The following is a 15477-nucleotide window of genomic DNA, read 5'->3' on the forward strand; positions in this document are numbered from 1 at the left end:
GCTATAGAAGGAAACAACAGATCTGGGACCAGTCTACTGCATCCTGGATGTTCCATAAGAACATCCATTCAGACACACACAGATAGGGTGCCTCTGTTAATCTGGGGTGGGGCAGGCAGGGTTGGGACACATCCAATCCCTGCTTTGAGGTAATATGACAGAAACCTCTCAGTATCAATACAGTATTTAACAATAGTATGCATACATTAGATGCCGGAAAACTCTTGAATGGTCCACAAAATGCGTGGATAAAAGTTCCCATCATTGAAGGTAATGTTACTAACATGACTTTTTGGAATGGCACAGTTAGACCTCTAGGCAAGATAAATATAACCTGAAGGAAGAGACCTTTGTTGACCTTTGCTGACCTTTGTTGACCTTTGTTGTACCACAATTATAGAGTATTCTATTTGTTTCTACAAAATGCATAATAGGCCTATATAAAGCACTTGTGATAGCTTGGTTCCAACAGTAACTAACTGAACTGTCCGTACTCGCCAAGATTATCACCAACAGCGTTTATGGAAGTTTCAAGTTTCATCTTCACCACTTGATGGAGACAGAGCACACGTCATATTACAACGAGTAAAACCCTGCCTTGTGCACATAGCTTGTGTATCAGACTCACTCAACCCAGGTCTGTATGTCTGTTGTCTGTTCAGGCTAGCTGGGGGGTTTGTATCTGTCTGGTTATGTTCACACTTTGACTGTGTGTTTGGTTATATATTGGTATGTGAAGAATAACTCCACTGAAAATATGAATATAGTGCCTCAATACAAGCACTGGACAGCACAGCCTACATTCAATGCTGACGGAATATGTCAATTAGTCAGGCTACTGGTTGTTTCTGGTTGACAACTATGGACTCAGTTTGAGAATAACCATGACATCTCATTGCTCTTTTTCTGCAGTGTTTCACAACTCCAGTCCTCCAGTCCCCCCAACAGCCCAACTCCAGTCCTCCAGTCCCCCCAACAGCCCAACTCCAGTCCTCCAGTACCCCCAACAGCCCAACTCCAGTCCTCCAGTCCCCCCAACAGCCCAACTCCAGTCCTCCAGTCCCCCCAACAGCCCAACTCCAGTCCTCCAATACCCCCAACAGCCCAACTCCAGTCCTCCAATACCCCCAACAGCCCAACTCCAGTCCTCCAGTATCCCCAACAGCCCAACTCCAGTCCTCCAGTACCCCCAACAGCCCAACTCCAGTCCTCCAGTATCCCCAACAGCCCAACTCCAGTCCTCCAGTACCCCCAACAGCCCAACTCCAGTCCTCCAATACCCCCAACAGCCCAACTCCAGTCCTCCAGTATCCCCAACAGCCCAACTCCAGTCCTCCAGTACCCCCAACAGCCCAACTCCAGTCCTCCAGTATCCCCAACAGCCCAACTCCAGTCCTCCAGTACCCCCAACAACCCAACTCCAGTCCTCCAGTACCCCCAACAGCCCAACTCCAGTCCTCCAGTATCCCCAACAGCCCAACTCCAGTCCTCCAGTATCCCCAACAGCCCAACTCCAGTCCTCCAGTATCCCCAACAGCCCAACTCCAGTTCTCCAGTACCCCCCAACAGCCCAACTCCAGTCCTCCAGTACCCCCAACAGCCCAACTCCAGTCCTCCAGTACCCCCCAACAGCCCAACTCCAGTCCTCCAGTACCCCCAACAGCCCAACTCCAGTCCTCCAGTATCCCCAACAGCCCAACTCCAGTCCTCCAGTTCCCCCAACAGCCCAACTCCAGTCCTCCAATAGCCCCAACAGCCCAACTCCAGTCCTCCAATAGCCCCAACAGTCCAACTCCAGTCCTCCAGTACCCCCAACAGCCCAACTCCAGTCCTCCAGTATCCCCAACAGCCCAACTCCAGTCCTCCAGTATCCCCAACAGCCCAACTCCAGTCCTCCAGTACCCCCAACAGCCCAACTCCAGTCCTCCAATACCCCCAACAGCCCAACTCCAGTCTTCCAGTATCCCCAACAGCCCAACTCCAGTCCTCCAGTATCCCCAACAGCCCAACTCCAGTCCTCCAATACCCCCAACAGCCCAACTCCAGTTCTCCAGTATCCCCAACAGCCCAACTCCAGTCCTCCAATAGCCCCAACAGTCCAACTCCAGTCCTCCAGTATCCCCAACAGCCCAACTCCAGTCCTCCAGTATCCCCAACAGCCCAACTCCAGTCCTCCAATACCCCCAACAGCCCAACTCCAGTCCTCCAGTATCCCCAACAGCCCAACTCCAGTCCTCCAGTATCCCCAACAGCCCAACTCCAGTCCTCCAATACCCCCAACAGCCCAACTCCAGTCCTCCAATACCCCCAACAGCCCAACTCCAGTTCTCCAGTATCCCCAACAGCCCAACTCCAGTCCTCCAGTACCCCCAACAGTTCACATTGTTGTTGTAGCCGTCGACAAACACACCTCATTCAGATCATTGAGGGCTTGATGATTAGTTGACAAGTTGAATCAGGTGTGCTTGTCCAGGGTTACAATAAAAATGTGTCCTGGAGGATCAGGGTTGGGTTGTTGGGGGTACTGGAGGACCAGGGTTGGGTTGTTGGGGGTACTGGAGGACCAGGGTTGGGTTGTTGGGGGGTACTGGAGGACCAGGGATGGGTTGTTGGGGGTACTGGAGGACCAGGATTGGGGGTACTAGAGGACCAGGGTTGGGTTGTTGGGGGTACTGGAGGACCAGGGTTGGGTTGTTGGGGGTACTGGAGGATCAGGGTTGGGTTGTTGGGGGTACTGGAGGACCAGGGTTGGGGGTACTAGAGGACCAGGGTTGGGTTGTTGGGGGTACTGGAGGACCAGGGTTGGGAACCACTGTTAGGTGAGTACAGGGTACAGTCTGGGCACACTGTCACACCCTAGGGAAATGTGTCGACCTGTTCAAAGCACTGAAAACAAAGTGTTCCGTGATCTTGATATTGTTGTATCTGGATCAAAATAATCCTATCCCATTATTTTCAGAGAAATCACCTCAAAAACAGCCAGATTCATCAGATCCTGGATTGCAAAAAAAAATAAAAAATGTGATTAAAGAATGAAACGTTTAAACAAAACAAAAAAATCTGGGCCCTGAATAAAGCGTTTTATCTCAAGATTTGTCATTTTTGTCAAGCAGTTTTCATCTTTGTCCACTAGGTGGCAGTGTAAGTCCTTTTTGGTCATGTTCTGCAATAACGCACAGTGCCATCACAAAGTATTCATACACTGACGTTTCCACATTCTGTTGCATTACAGCCTGAATTCAAAATCGATAAATTATACTTTTTTTCTCTCTCTCAATTTAATACATTTTTCTCACCCATTTACACACAATACCCCATAATGAAAAAGTGAAAACATGTTATTGAAAATTAAATACACAAGTATTCACACACCTGAATCAATACTTGGTAGATGCACCTTTGGCAGCAATTACAGCTTTGAGACGTTTTGGGGATGTCTGTATCAGCTTTGCACATCTGGATTTGGGGATTCTCTCCCACTCTTTCTTGCAGATTTTTTCAAGCTCTTGTTAAATTAGACGGGAAGTGGCGATGAACAGCAATCTCCAAATCCTTCCGCAGATTTGTTATGGGATTCAAGTCTGGACTTTGGCTGGGCCACTCAAGGACTGTCACATTCTTGTTCTGAAGTCATTCCAGCGTTGCTTTGGCTGTATGCTTGGGGTCATTGTCCTGTTTCAATGTAAATATTCGACCCCAGTCTAAGGTCGTTTGCACTCTGAAGCAGGTTCTCATCAAGGGTTTGCCTGTATTTGGCTCCATTCATTGTTCCCTCTCTATCCTTACCAGTCTCCCAGTCCCTGCAGCTGAAAAGCATCCCCATAGCATGATGCTGCCACCAACATGCTTCACGGTAGAGATGGTGTTAGACAGGTGATAAACTGTGCCTGGTTTTCTCCAGACATAGAGCTGTGCATTCAGGCCAAAGAGTTACATTTTTGTCTCATCAGACCACAGAATCTGTTGCATTGTGCTCGGTGTCTTTCACAAGCATTTTTGCAAACTCCAGGCGTGCTGTCAAGTGCCTCTTTTTCTCAGGAGTGGCGTCCGTCTGGCCACTCTCCCATAAAGACTAGAGTGGTGAAGAGCTGTAGAGACATCTGGCAGGTTCTCCCATCTCAGCCAAGGAACTCTGTAGTTCTGTCAGAGTGGTCTTTGGGTTCTTGGTCACCTCCCTGACCAAGGTCCTTCCTGCCCGGCTGCTCAGTTTGGTCAGACGACCAGCTCTAGGCAGAGTCTGGGTCGTTCCACATTTTTTTTCCTTACATTTTCCCGATGATGGAGACTGTGCTATTGGAAACTGTCAACACTCTAGAATCGTTTTTATTTCCCAGATATATAGTAACTTCAAAATGTGTGTCCAAAGTTTAATCTCTACCTCTTGCTGTCTGCATCCCCTACTGTTTATATCAGTCAGACTACCTGGTCGGCCCTGTTACCAGTGGAGGCTGCTGAGGGGAGGACGGCTCATAATAATGGCAGGAACGGAGCAAATGGAATGGCATCAAACACCTGGAAACCAAGTGTTTGATGTATTTGATACCATTCTACTTATTCTGCTCTAGCCATTAGCACGAGCCCGTCTGTCCTCCCCAATTAAGGTGCCACCAACCTCCTGTGCCTGTTACCCCTCTTCAAATCCTTCAGCACTGTCAAATAGCGGCGAGGGAGAGAGCGAGAGAGCGAGAGGGAGAGAGAGAGAACTGTCACTGCAGACCACTTTTCCAGTCCCACTTCATCCTGAGTATCCTGTTAATGGGGCGGGTTTGAGAGGACAGAAAACATTTTGCAGTCAGAATAGCATTACAAATACCTCCTCTGCTCAGTCAGTCAGCATGAGAAACGTTGGTGTAGAGGTACACTTAGAGGGGATGATAACAGGGTGAAGACGAGTCATCCAGGAAAATAGTGCTTTTTCTTTTGTGTAGTTATTACAGCCCTTCTCATGACCACGACTGTCTGTTGTCTGTCTGTTGTCTGTTGACTGTTGACTGTTGTCTGTTGTCTGTTGTCTGTTGACTATTGTCTGTTGTTTGTTGTCTGACTGTTGTCTGTTGTCTGTTGACTGTTGTCTGTTGACTGTTGTCTGTTGACTGTTGTCTGTTGTCTGTTGTCTGTTGTCTATTGTCTGTTGTCTATTGTCTGTTGTTTGTTGTCTGTCTGTTGTCTGACTGTTGTCTGTTGTCTGTTGACTGTTGTCTGTTGTCTGTTGTCTGTTGTCTGTTGTCTATTGTCTGTTGTCTATTGTCTATTGACTATTGTCTATTGTCTGTTGTCTGTTGACTGTTGTCTGTTGACTGTTGTCTGTTGTCTGTTGTCTGTTGACTATTGTCTGTTGTTTGTTGTCTGTCTGTTGTCTGACTGTTGTCTGTTGACTGTTGTCTGTTGTCTGTTGTCTGTTGTCTATTGTCTGTTGTCTATTGTCTATTGACTATTGTCTATTGTCTGTTGTCTGTTGACTGTTGTCTGTTGTCTGTTGACTGTTGACTATTGTCTGTTGTTTGTTGTCTGTCTGTTGTCTGTCTGTTGTCTGTTGTCTGTTGACTGTTGTCTGTTGACTGTTGTCTGTTGTCTGTTGTCTGTTGTCTGTTGTCTATTGTCTGTTGTCTATTGTCTATTGACTATTGTCTGTTGTCTGTTGACTGTTGTCTGTTGTCTGTTGACTGTTGTCTGTTGTCTGTTGTCTATTGTCTGTTGACTATTGTCTATTGACTATTGTCTATTGTCTGTTGACTATTGTCTGTTGTCGGTTGTCGGTAGTCTGTTGTCTGTTGTCGGTTGTCTGTTGTCTGTTGATTCCTTAAAGCTGAAACTGCCACAGCATCCCACATCTGTTAAAAGGTAGAATATTTCATTCAGACCAGACAGTGAGAATGGAGACAGAGCGGACATGATGAGGAATACAAACAGAATATTAGTGTAGTACCCTACATACTGTGATGGGGTTGTTGGGTCCACTTCACGGCAAAACATTTTAGTGACCCCCTCTTGACGCTGGAGATAAGTTTTCAAGTTCATTTCCTGTAATTCTACCCATTTTGACATGGGGTGGAGAGAAATGTTTACAGTTTTAAAGCTAATTTCCTGCAACTTTAGACATTTTGTCCTGACTCATGCCAATGAGTAACACAATCAATTGGGGGGCCACCTGGAGGTCAGGGCCCCTGGGCCACATGTCCTGCATGCACAGTCAGTATTCAGCCATGATTACTACAAGTTTAGATAGCTGGCTAGACTAACTACCAATCTAAGACATTTTAGCTGACATGACTAATTGAGTGACTGTCAGTGACTTGACACAACAAGAGAGAAACTGCTGATGCAACAACCACATTTTGAAATGGCACCTTACGTATTCTACTATTCTTACTCTCAACAGTAGGTTGAGACTCTGACTGAGTTCCTAAAATTAAAAAATTTAAATAATAATTGTGGTCTAGGGCCCCCTAGTGGCTGGGGCCCCTAAGCGACTGCTGATGTCTAATGCCAGGAACAGGCCCTGCTGTGACTCCCATGTGATTCTGTCACTGGTGAGTTGTTTCATCAAAATGGAGAAAAAAAGGGAGTTGCAGGCTGGAATGGATGGAAATTGGGCAAATTCTCAACTTGGAGTGCCTAAAGTGCATGGAACTTTCTAGCTATGAAAATTACGCAACACACACACACACACACAGATCCCTATTTACTTGTAAGGTTTGAACATAAAAGCCCAGAGGGTTTGTCCAATTGGTGCCCCCCCTCCCCTTTCTTGCCCTCTATTTTTTTCTCTTGGGAGCACTTGATGTGTCGCAGCTGTGTCCAGCAGAGTCCACTTCCCACGCACCGTCAGTCACCCTCTACCCCTGGATCCCAGCCCCCCCCCCCCCTCACACACACATCTATTTCTATGGGCACAAGCGCTGTTCATGACTCAAACTGTTCCCACCCCTCTAGTTGGCGGAGAGAACATTTTGCAGTTTTAAAGCAAATTTTCTTGTAATTCTATACATTTTGCCATGTCTAATGTGTATTCCTGTAATATTTCAGTGACTCTAACATTACTACAAAATCTCTGGGCTAAAAAAACGTTAGCTGACGTGGGCTAGTAGATCTGGACAGTTTCTGACACGTTATAAATATCTCTCTAAGGTCTGTAATGACTGACAGGGCAAGAGGAACTGAGGATGTACTTCCCAATATAGAAGCTGCGCCTTGTGTATTCTACTATTACAACGGAGTCTGATGAACCTGATACGGTCTCTCAACGAAACGGTTTGGTCTTTTGACCATTTCAGGGTCAAGCGAGTTGAACAATAATCAAAGGTGTTTTGATGTTGTAGTAGCCCGTATCACTTCCAAAAATATACATCCCTATTGGTCCTTGCAACCAGTTTGTTGTTTGTCCCCATCCCACTGTATAGGCTGCCCACTGTATAGCTGCCCACTGTATAGGCTGCCCACTGTAGGGTCTGTCCACTGTATAGGCTGCCCACTGTAGGGTCTGTCCACTGTATAGGCTGCCCACTGTAGGGTCTGTCCACTGTATAGGCTGCCCACTGTAGGGTCTGCCCACTGTAGGGTCTGCCCACTGTAGGGTCTGTCCACTGTAGGGTCTGCCCACTGTAGGGTCTGTCCACTGTATAGGCTCCCCACTGTATAGGCTGTCCACTGTATAGGCTCCCCACTGTAGGGTCTGTCCACTGTATAGGCTGCCCACTGTAGGGTCTGTCCACTGTATAGGCTGCCCACTGTATGGTCTGTCCACTGTATAGGCTCCCCACTGTAGGATCTGTCCACTGTATAGGCTGCCCACTGTAGGGTCTGTCCACTGTATAGGCTGTCCACTGTAGGGTCTGCCCACTGTATAGGCTCCCCACTGTAGGGTCTGTCCACTGTATATGCTCCCCACTGTAGGGTCTGTCCACTGTATAGGCTGTCCACTGTAGAGTCTGTCCACTGTATAGGCTGTCCACCGTAGGGTCTGTCCACTGTAGGGTCTGTCCACTGTATAGGCTGCCCCCTGTAGGGTCTGTCCACTGTATAGGCTGCCCACTGGGATTCTCCCCTCACTGCCCACCACCACCCATTACTGTTGACATGACAGGAGTCTATGGTTAGCTTACACCAATGCATGTCTTAGTCCCCTATCATCCCCAAGGAGCCAGTATAGTATCCACCCATGGAGATGCAGGAGAGAGAGAGAGCTGCTTGCCGGGAAGAAGCTGTTGTCATGGAAACAGTGTACCGATGGAAACACATGACAATGAGAGAGAGAGAGAGAGAGAGAGAGAGAGAGAGAGAGAGAGAGAGAGAGAGAGAGAGAGAGGAGACACAGAGAGAGAGAGAGAGAGAGAGAGAGAGAGAGAGAGAGAGGGAGCTGAGACAGAGAGAGAGGGGGAGCTGAGAGAGAGAGGGAGGGAGCTGAGAAAGAGAGAGAGAGAGAGAGAGAGACAGAGAGCTGAGAGAGAGATAGCTGAGAGAGAGGGAGAGCTGAGACAGAGAGCTGAGAGAGAGAGCTGAGAGAGAGAGAGAGAGGAAGCGGAGAGAGAGAGAGAGGGGGAGCGGAGACAGAGAGAGAGAGAGAGAGAGAGAGAGAGCTGAGAGAGATGCTTATTTATTTTCCCTTGTGTACACTTAACCATTTGTACATCGTTGCAACACTGTATATATGTGTAATATGACATTTGTAATGTCTTTATTGTTTTGAAACTTCTGTATGTGTAATGTTTACTGTTAATTTGTATTGTTTATTTCACTTTTGTATATTATCTACCTCACTTGCTTTGGCAATGTTAACACATGTTTCCCATGCCAATAAAGCCCCTTGAATTGAATTGAATTGAATTGAGAGAGAGAGAGAGAGAGAGAGAGAGAGAGAGAGAGAGGGAGCTGAGAGAGAGGTAGAGAGCTGAGAGAGGGAGCTGAGAGAGAGGTAGAGAGCTGAGAGAGGAAGCGGAGACACAGAGAGGTAGAGAGCTGAGAGAGAGAGGGAGCTGAGAGAGAGGTAGAGAGCTGAGAGAGAGGTAGAGATCTGAGAGAGAGGGAGAGAGCTGAGAGAGGGAGGTAGAGAGCTGAGAGAGAGAGGTAGCTGAGAGAGAGGTAGAGAGCTGAGAGAGAGGTAGAGAGCTGAGAGAGAGAGGGAGCAGAGAGAGAGGTAGAGAGCTGAGAGAGAGGTAGAGAGCTGAGAGAGAGGTAGAGAGAGGGCGAGAGCTGAGAGAGAGGTAGAGAGCTGAGAGAGAGGTAGAGAGCTGAGAGAGAGGTAGAGAGCTGAGCGAGAGGTAGAGAGAGGGAGAGAGCTGAGAGAGAGGTAGAGAGAGCTGAGAGAGAGAGAGAGAGCTGAGAGAGAGAGAGAGAGCTGAGAGAGAGAGGGAGAGAGCTGAGAGGGAGAGAGCTGAGAGAGAGAGAGGTAGAGAGCTGAGAGAGAGTTATGGAGCTGAGAGAGAGGTAGAGAGCTGAGAGAGAGGTAGAGAGCTGAGAGAGGGGTAGAGAGCTGAGAGAGGGAGCGGAGACGCAGAGAGGGAGAGAGCTGAGAGAGAGGTAGAGGGCTGAGAGAGAGGTAGAGAGCTGAGAGAGAGGTAGAGAGCTGAGCGAGAGGTAGAGAGAGGGAGAGAGCTGAGAGAGAGGTAGAGAGAGCTGAGAGAGAGAGAGAGAGAGAGCTGAGAGAGAGCGTAGAGAGCTGAGCGAGAGGTATGGAGCTGAGAGAGAGGTAGAGAGCTGAGAGAGAGGTAGAGAGCTGAGAGAGAGGTAGAGAGCTGAGAGAGGGGTAGAGAGCTGAGAGAGGGAGCGGAGACGCAGAGAGGGAGAGAGCTGAGAGAGAGGTAGAGGGCTGAGAGAGAGAGGTAGAGAGCTGAGAGAGAGGTAGAGAGCTGAGAGAGAGGTAGAGAGCTGAGAGAGAGGTAGAGAGCTGAGAGAGAGGTAGAGAGAGCTGAGAGAGAGAGAGAGAGCTGAGAGAGAGAGGGAGAGAGCTGAGAGAGAGAGGTAGAGAGCTGAGAGAGAGGTAGAGAGCTGAGAGAGGGGTAGAGAGCTGAGAGAGGGAGCGGAGACGCAGAGAGGGAGAGAGCTGAGAGAGAGGTAGAGGGCTGAGAGAGAGAGGTAGAGAGCTGAGAGAGAGGTAGAGAGCTGAGAGAGAGGTAGAGAGCTGAGAGAGAGGTAGAGAGCTGAGAGAAAGGTAGAGAGCTGAGAGAGAGGGAGAGAGCTGAGAGAGAGAGGTAGAGAGCTGAGAGAGAGGTATGGAGCTGAGAGAGAGGTATGGAGCTGAGAGAGAGGTAGAGAGCTGAGAGAGAGGTAGAGAGCTGAGAGAGAGGTAGAGAGCTGGGAGAGGGAGTGGAGACGCAGAGAGGGAGAGAGCTGAGAGAGGGGTAGAGAGCTGAGAGAGAGAGGTAGAGAGCTGAGAGAGAGGTAGAGAGCTGAGAGAGAGGTAGAGAGCTGAGAGAGAGGTAGAGAGCTGAGAGAGAGGGAGAGAGCTGAGAGAGGTAGAGAGCTGAGAGAGAGAGGGAGAGAGCTGAGAGAGAGGTTATAGAGCTGAGAGAGAGGTAGAGAGCTGAGAGAGAGGGAGAGAGCTGAGAGAGAGGTAGAGAGCTGAGAGAGAGGTAGAGAGCTGAGAGAGAGAGGGAGAGAGCTGAGAGAGAGGTTATAGAGCTGAGAGAGCGGTAGAGAGCTGAGAGAGAGAGAGAGAGAGGTAGAGAGCTGAGAGAGAGGTAGAGAGCTGAGAGAGGGGTAGAGAGCTGAGAGAGAGAGAGAGAGAGTTAGAGAGAGAGAGAGGGAGGGGGAGAGAGAGAGAGAGAGAGAGAGAGAGGTAGAGAGCTGAGAGAGAGGGAGAGAGCTGAGAGAGAGAGAGAGAGAGAGAGGTAGAGAGCTGAGAGAGAGGTAGAGAGCTGAGAGAGGGGTAGAGAGCTGAGAGAGAGAAAGATAGAGGGAGCTGAGAGAGAGGTAGAGGGAGCTGAGAGAGAGGGAGAGAGCTGAGAGAGAGGTAGAGAGCTGAGAGAGAGGTAGAGAGCTGAGAGAGAGGTAGAGAGCTGAGAGAGGGGTAGAGAGCTGAGAGAGAGAGAGGTAGAGGGCTGAGAGAGAGGTAGAGAGCTGAGAGAGAGGTAGAGAGCTGAGAGAGAGGGGTAGAGAGCTGAGAGAGAGGGAGAGGGAGTTGAGAGAGCGAGAGGGTGCTGAGAGAGATAGAGAGAGAGAGAGAGAGGGAGCTGAGAGAGGGAGAGGGAGCTGAGAGAGAGGGAGATGAGAGAGCAGTCAATGGGAGAGATCAATTTCTCTGGGCACATTACACACTGACCAGGTCTGGCCTCGCCAAGGTAGAGGCACTGAACGCTTAAGGGTCAGTACAGTACGGAAGAAGAGTCTCATTATGTGTGAATGCACTTGTCATACACAACTTAGCGGCTTGAGACGCAGCAATCACTCTATGGCAGGTACTTTAATGGACTAGAGGCAGGTGTAGATAGTTTAATGGACTAGAGGCAGGTGTAGATAGTTTAATGGACTAGAGGCAGGTGTAGATAGTTTAATGAACTAGAGGCAGGTGTAGATCGTTTAATGGACTAGAGGCAGGTGTAGATAGTTTAATGGACTAGAGGCAGGTGTAGATAGATTAATGGACTAGAGGCAGGTGTAGATAGATTAATGGACTAGAGGCAGGTGTAGATAGTTTAATGGACTAGAGGCAGGTGTAGATAGTTTAATGAACTAGAGGCAGGTGTAGATAGATTAATGGACTAGAGGCAGGTGTAGATAGTTTAATGGACTAGAGGCAGGTGTAGATAGTTTAATGGACTAGAGGCAGGTGTAGATAGATTAATGGACTAGAGGCAGGTGTAGATCGTTTAATGGACTAGAGGCAGGTGTAGATCGTTTAATGGACTAGAGGCAGGTGTAGATAGTTTAATGGACTAGAGGCAGGTGTAGATAGTTTAACGGACTAGAGGCAGGTGTAGATAGTTTGATGGACTAGAGGCAGGTGTAGATAGTTTAATGGACTAGAGGCAGGTGTAGATAGTTTAATGAACTAGAGGCAGGTGTAGATAGTTGGACTAGAGGCAGGTGTAGATAGTTTAATGGACTAGAGGCAGGTGTAGATAGTTTAATGGACTAGAGGCAGGTGTAGATAGTTTAATGGACTAGAGACAGGTGTAGATAGTTTAATGGACTAGAGGCAGGTGTAGATAGTTTAATGGACTAGAGGCAGGTGTAGATAGTTTAATGGACTAGAGGCAGGTGTAGATAGTTGGACTAGAGGCAGGTGTAGATAGTTTAATGGACTAGAGGCAGGTGTAGATAGTTTAACGGACTAGAGGCAGGTGTATATAGTTTAATGGACTAGAGGCAGGTGTAGATAGTTTAATGGACTAGCGGCAGAAGGGGTTAGAAAGGAGTGTGGTAGGGGCTGTGCCAGACATTTCCTTCCTCTCCTGCTGAGCTCTCTCTGTAAGAAGGTGCACTCTCCCTTCCTGTTACATAAATTCTCCACGCTTGTGGAGGCGGCTTACATAAGCATTGGAGCTTAATTCTCCATCAAGACGTTCGTTCCTCGCTGGCCAACAATTCACATAGTTCCCCCCGTTAAAGCCCCACTCTCTCGCTCTCTCCCTCTCTCCCACTCTCTCCCTCTCTCCCACTCTCTCCCCCTCTCTCTCTCGCTCTCTCGCTCTCTCCCTGTCTCTCTCCCTCTCTTCCACTCTCTCCCCCACTCTCTCCCCCTCTCCCCACTCTCTCCCCCTCTCTCTCTCCCTCTCTCTCTCCCTCTCTTCCACTCTCTCCCTCTCCCCCACCCTCTCCCCCTCTCTCTCTCCCTCTCTCTCTCCCTCTCCCACTCTCTCCCCCTCTCTCCCACTCTCTCCCCCTCTCTCTCTCGCTCTCTCTCTCCCTCTCTTCCACTCTCTCCCCCACCCTCTCCCCACTCTCTCCCCCTCTCTCTCTCTCTCCCTCTCTTCCACTCTCTCCCCCACTCTCTCCCCCTCTCTCTCTCCCTCTCCCCCTCTCTCTCTCCTACTCTCTCTCTCCCTCTCTGTCTCTCATTCTCTCGGTCTCACACTCAATTCAATTCAATGTTTTGGCTTTATTGGCATGAGAAACATATGTTAACGTTGACAAAGCAAGTGAAGGAGATAATTAACAAAAGTGAAATAAACAATAAAAATGAACAGTAAACATTAGACTCACAGAAGTTCCTAAAGAATCAAGACATTACAAATGTCATATTATGTGCAAATAGTTCAAGTACAAGAGGGAAAATAAATTAGCATAAATATGGGTTGTATTTACAATGGTGTTTGTTCTTCAATGGTTGACCTTTTCTTGTGGCAACAAGTCACAAATCTTGCTGCTGTGATGGCACACTGGAATTTCACCCAGTAGATATGGGAGTTTGTCAAAATTGGATTTGCTTTCAATTTCAATGTCTCTCTAATATGGTCATACATTGGGCAGGAGGTTAGGAAGTGCAGCTCAGTTTCCACCTCATTTTGTGGGCAGTGAGCACATAGCCTGTCTTCTCTTGAGAGCCATGTCTGCCTTCGGCGGCCTTTCTCAATAGCAAGGCTATGCTCACTGAGTCTGTACATCGTCAAAGCTTTCCTTAAGTTTGGGTCAGTCACAGTGGTCAGGTATTCTGCTACTGTGTACTCTCTGTGTAGGGCCAAATAGCATTCTAGTTTGCTCTGTTTTTTTGTTATTTCTTTCCAATGTGCAAGTAATTATCTTTTTGTTTTCTCATGATTTGATTGGGTCTAATTGTGTTGCTGTCCTGGGCTCTGTGGGGTGTGTTTGTGTTTGTGAACAGAACCCCAGGACCAGCTTGCTTAGTGGACACTTCTCCAGGTTCATCTCTCTGTAGGTGATGGCTTTGTTATGGAAGGTTTGGGATTGCTTCCTTTTAGCTGGTTGTAGAATTTAACGGCTCTTTTACGGGGAGCAGGCTACTACCACTACTAGTACAGCAGACTTTTATGGATTTTGATAATTAGAGGGTATCGGCCTAATTCTGCAATGCATTATTTGGTGCTTCACGTTGTACACAGAGGATATTTTTGCAGAATTCTGCATGCAGAGTCTCAATTCGTTTTTTTATCCGATTTTGTGAATTCTTGGTTGGTGAGCGGACTCCAGACCTCACAACCATAAAGGGCAATGGGTTCTACAACTGATTCAAGTATTTTTTGCCAGATCCTAACTGTTGTGTCAAATTTTATGTTCCATTTGATGCCATAGAAGTTCCTTCTTGCCTTGTCTCTCAGCTCGTTTCTCAGTTTTATGGAAGTTACCTGTGGCGCTGATGTCACGGCCGTCAGTGGAAGAAGGTGAGGACCAAAGCACAGAACGTGTTCATCATTTTAATGGTAACGCTGAACACCATACAACAAGCAACAACCGAAACAGCTCCGTCAGGTGCAAACCACACTAAACAGAAAATAACTACCCACAAAAACCCAGTGGGAAAAGGCTGCCTAAGTATGGTTCTCAATCAGAGACAACAATTGACAGCTGTCTCTGATTGAGAACCACACCCGGCCAAACAACAAAGAAATACAAAACATAGAAAATGAACATAGAATGCCCACCCTAGTCACACCCTCTCTATGGCCAGGGCGCGACAGCTGATGTTTAGGCCGAGCTATGTATGGAATTTGTATTTGTAGTACTGGCAACTGGACCTTTCTTGGAACACCATTATTTTTGTCTTACTGAGACTTACTGGATGATGTTAACGAGCTTTAGTAATAGCCATTTGGAATTTGTTGCCTGTATATTTGATCATTTCATTGAGGATACCATCATCACCACAGGCCTTTTTGGGTTGGAGGGTTTTTATTTTGTCCTGTAGTTCATTCAATGTAATTGGAGAATCCAGTGGTTTCTGGTAGTCTTTAATAGTTGATTCTAAGATTTGTTTTTGATCATGTACTGTATATGTTTCTGCTGTTTGTTCTTTGTTATAGGATTGGAGAAGTGGAGAAGTGGTTTACCCATACATCTCCATTTTGGATAGACAACTCTTCGTGTTGTTGTTAGTTTTCCAACTTTCCAAAGTGTTTAGAGTCTATGGATTCTTCTCCTCTCTCTCCCTCTTGTTCTCCCTCCCTCTACCTCTTCTTCTCCCTCTCCCTCTTTGTCCTCTCTCTCTTTCTCCCTCTTGTTCTCCCTCTCTCTGTCTCTGTCTCTCCCTCTCTCCCTCTTGTTCTCTCTCTCTCTGTCTCTATCTCTCTCCCTCTTGTTCTCTCTGTCTCTCCCTCTTGTTCTCCCTCTCTATGTCTCTCCCTCTCTCCCTCTTGTTCTCCCTCTCTCTGTCTCTGTCTCTCCCTTTCTCCCTCTTTTTCTACCCTCTCTCTCTCTCTCTCTCTCTCTCTCTCTTGTTCTCCCTCTCTCTGTCTCAGTCTCTCTCTCCCTCTTGTTCTCTCTCTCTCTGTCTCTCCCTCTCTCCCTCTTGTTCTCCCTCTCTCTGTCTCTGTCTCTCCCTCTCTCCCTCTCTCTCTCTCTCTCTCTCTCTCTCTTGTTCTCCCT

Source organism: Oncorhynchus mykiss, chromosome 10, assembly GCF_013265735.2.
Source record: "Oncorhynchus mykiss isolate Arlee chromosome 10, USDA_OmykA_1.1, whole genome shotgun sequence".
NCBI classification, from domain to species: Eukaryota; Metazoa; Chordata; class Actinopteri; order Salmoniformes; family Salmonidae; genus Oncorhynchus; species Oncorhynchus mykiss.